A 4,065-nucleotide genomic window follows, 5' to 3' on the forward strand; every position below is an offset into this window, starting at 1 on the left:
GCTGTTCTACAAAATTTAGCCTTTTTTGACACCAACGCTTCTACCTAAAGGAAAATTCACAACATGGAAATTTAAAGTTCTTCACCGTCTTATGAGTAATCACACCTACGACAAGGTCTATTTTAAAATGATCAAAGTCTCCTCCTCTGACATCTGTGAGGATTGCAATATTACTGAGTCTGCCGAGCACCTTATTTTTGAGTGCAGGAGGTTTGACATCCTTAGACAATCTTTCAGTATATTTAACCTGTATAACAATCTATATGAAATTTTTCGTGCTGGTAACTTCAGGCATTTGAAGCAACTGACTGCCTTTATCAAATCAGCTGAGTTTTCATTCTAATTTTACATTTAGTATTTCTATTACAATCACGAATCGCCTACACTTATTCTTTTAACGGCATTATTAGCCGGATCTTGACAGTACAGTAACAAGGACGGTGATTTATGGATTGACAGCGGAACAGAGCCTCTCATTGCGAACACTCTGCCACATCAGTCTACCTATGCTTAAATTTTTTCATCAATCGCTCTCAACTTCGTTTCTGGATTATGGATCTAACATTAACTTAACTGGTCCAATCCATCTCTAAACAAACAAAAAAAAAAAAAGAATATATAAAACAATAAATTTTCTTTTTTAAATTTCGATGACACTGTAATTGAACACATCGTAAATTTGAATTCCAAAAAGTCATACGATTCCATCTCAGACTGTAAGTTGCTCTTTATCGTTTTTTTTTAACAACTCTATCTTTGTAAATTCTTCTTTGGAAAAGCTTCAGATCTTAATTACGACGATATCCAGAAAGAGGACACGTACAACGTAAATGAAAATAAGTTGTTTTTAAAATCTGCGATAAGATAATATTTAAATTAATCCTAAATTTTTTAACTTTAGTGTCATCTAATCTGTGTAAAACTGGGATAAGTGAAAATTGTCATTGGGATGAAGATGACAATGACATATTTGCTTCCATAAGCTCCCAAATATACTTCAAGAACTTAGTGCTAAGAGAAACTAACTATGTTGCATTAGGAGAACAGGCGGAGTTGGGAGAAGGTTAAAACTCATTTGGCGTGAATGAAATGGAAAAAGTGAAAAATAAAATTTATCAAGATGAGGTGGATAAGTTCGCTAGTTTGTGCAGGTTTTCAAACAGCGAACGGTAAAAAAGAAACCACATTGGAGGAATCGCAGAAATCTGTACAAAATTTTGTGAGAGAATTTCAAGGCTATTTACAAGAAAAAAACTATGAAACTGGAATGAAAGATATAAAAGATCGTTCGAGACTGTTTCATTTCAAAATAACCAATTTCTAAATTGACGAATATGTACCACCAAAGTACCTACGTAGATTTTCACTTTCCCAGATGAAGGCGCTTTGGTTGTGGGTTAATTCATATTATATAGCATGTGATTCCCATCATGTGTAAGTTATAAGAAATAAAAACAATCTTAGTAAAAGAATGACTAAAATAATGTCTTCACTGCTGATATATTTTCAGAAGAGAATTTTTATCTCCTTGAATCGAGTAGGAATTCCCTACCATTTCAGACGGTTTCTTACAAGATAATTGCAAATAAAATTTTTTTAGATCATGCAACCTTTCCTCTGGATGGCGATGGCGAGTATGCTTTGGTACTAAAATTTTGCGAGATGTATTTTCCTCAACTAAATAAAAAAATAAGCAAAAAAAAGAGAAAGGTAAAATGAGAATAAAATTAAATTGAAATTTTCAAAACTTTTCACATACGAATAAAAAAAAGGTTCTTAACGGCCAACATGGAAACTTAATTTCCAACGAAAAAGATACGGAAACGGATGAATATCCAAAGAAATTACCAGTAGTGGAAAATGAAAAAGATATTAACGACGAATTCCATGAATTAATTTCTTCCTAAGCCAACCGGAGCAGAGCTTCTCACAGTTAAAATCCTGTTATACCACTCTCTATCTAAGCTCAAAACCATCATCATAAATATTTTCGTGGAAACTAAGCCTTTACCTAGAAACAATATTTGAGCGAGCGTTACATCTTTTTGACACCAGGTACCTCAAAAACTATTTTGGAAAAATCTTCAGTAAATCATTTATCTGCAGTTGCGGCCGAGTGTACGAAAAGGCAAGAAATGCTACTTTTGAAAACTTCAGAGAGGCCACGCCTGTTAGCATTGCAACAACAGAGCTCTAGACAACGTCATGCAATCGCAGAGACCTAACGTAAATCCATTTACACCAGATAGTAATTTTATCGTCTCTATTATAGAACTTTGATATATGAAATGGTAACGCACATTGTCTTATAAGTTTGATGGCTCACTAAGTTCGTTACTATCATTTGATGAATCGTGTTCGGTAGCCAACTCTACATCATATTGAAAACCTGTTTTCGTTACATCGATTAACTTATTTGATTCAAAGCATCTCAAACAAATCCCCTTCTGTTTGGCATTTGTGGCGGCAAAGTATGCTTTAACGCATCGGACACATTCATCCTGCTGCTCTCCTAAAATTTTGAGAAATAAAAATTAAATACATTTCACTGAAAGACCGAATATTGCATTCAATTTACTTTCGTGTGTTTTCAGATATGCTCGTAAATTGAAGATGGGTACAAAATAATTTTGCGCCGAGTTTTTTCAGTGAGTTCAAAAAAGTTTTAAAAAGCCTGTTTTTAAAGTAAGTAACAATGCTAGTAATTAAACACTTCCAAAAAATACATAATATTCCAATGTTTTTTTAGTCGGAAGGAAAGGCAATAGGATAATAATTTTTGGGGAGACCATTGATCTATATCGTTAACTATGAGTAGGTTAAGGCAATGAAAACACTTTGTGTTGGTTCTATTTATTTATTTATGAACACCTTGAAGAGTCAATTAAATTACGAAAGTTTTTTTATTTTTTTTTATTTTCTTCTTTTTCCCCACCTTCAGACCCTCTAAGAACAGTTTTGTGCTGAATCAGCCCGATCATCTATTTGCAAATTAGCAGGCTGAGATCTAGAATCTTCTTTGGGATGAACGTTGGGATTACTTTTCAGTGATTCAATTGGGTGCGACTGCTTGCTCGTTGAAATCGAAAGAGCTTAGTGATCCATTTGCTGTTCCAAAAAAGTAAAAACGCTGAAATTGTGCGGGTGGACGCGCATATTGGTATGCGCAAACAAGCGATAGAATCTCCATATATCGAAAATTACGGCGACAACGACTTTGCCGAGGTCGCAGAACAAGGAAACAATTTCGCTTTAGAATCCTTAGAGGCCGATTAGATTCCGATCATAATCCTGTATTAATTAATGAGTTGAAGATGTCTGATTTTAAGCAAGTGTTTATGCGCCAAAATAACAACTCTGAATTTCCGCGCGGTGAGTTTGTGGTACTTAAGCTTTGAGTTTGAACAATTTTTTGGTTATTGAAGTCCATTCCATAAAGGAAGAATGAAAGCAATTAAGTGGTGGGTGGAAAAAATGTTTGATGAAAATTATACAACTTGCTGTTCTCTTGGAAAGTTGCTTGTATTATCCCTACGCATTGTTTTTTTACGATGCCAATGAGTTTCTTCGTTACTAGGAGTTCTAAAATAAAAATTTCGAAAAGGAAAACAATAACTATACCATTTTCATAAATAATTACCTTCTTAGTGTCCTCTTGACTCATTTTTTTAAAGCAAAGAAAGTCCATACTAGAGCTAGGTGAAATGTTCGTATTTTCCATTTTAATGGAGTTCTGTTAAATGAGATTTTCCTCATAATCATGAACAAATAGTTTTTTTCCTATTTATTTATTTATTTATTTATTTATTTATTCTACTTATTCTACATGAAACTCAACTAAAATAAATTGGCAGTCGAGTTCAAATGACTCTTAAGGTAAATCTTATATTAATTAATATTAAAACTTAGTGTAAGTGTAATAAAACAAATAAGAAGGAAAAATAAGAAAAGAAAGAAAAAACACATGTACACCACTAGCATAGAGCCACATCCACAACCGCTACTTTAAAGACTTTAAACAATTTTTATAGGCGTGGCATTCGATTTTACCCTATTTTCAAAAAA

The 4,065-nt window shown here is 33.3% G+C and overlaps 1 long non-coding RNA gene across 7 annotated transcripts in view; it reads left to right on the top strand.

The window, feature by feature from the left end:
- Positions 1-623: 623 nt before the first annotated feature.
- LOC119642095 overlaps positions 624-4,065 on the top strand; it is a 6,072-nt gene continuing 2,630 nt past the window's right edge. Inside the window, exons 1-7 of one of the 7 annotated variants that reach the window (XR_005247941.1) lie at positions 628-716; positions 780-826; positions 902-1,432; positions 1,601-1,710; positions 1,773-2,055; positions 2,107-2,814; positions 2,942-3,799. This is a non-coding gene — a long non-coding RNA (uncharacterized LOC119642095). Of the gene's footprint in view, positions 717-779; positions 841-901; positions 1,435-1,510; positions 1,711-1,772; positions 2,056-2,106; positions 3,800-4,065 lie in introns of those variants that run through there. The other 6 variants (XR_005247942.1, XR_005247943.1, XR_005247946.1 and 3 more) reach the window with 6 other exon arrangements.

Source organism: Glossina fuscipes, unplaced genomic scaffold, assembly GCF_014805625.2.
Source record: "Glossina fuscipes isolate IAEA_lab_2018 unplaced genomic scaffold, Yale_Gfus_2 213, whole genome shotgun sequence".
NCBI classification, from domain to species: Eukaryota; Metazoa; Arthropoda; class Insecta; order Diptera; family Glossinidae; genus Glossina; species Glossina fuscipes.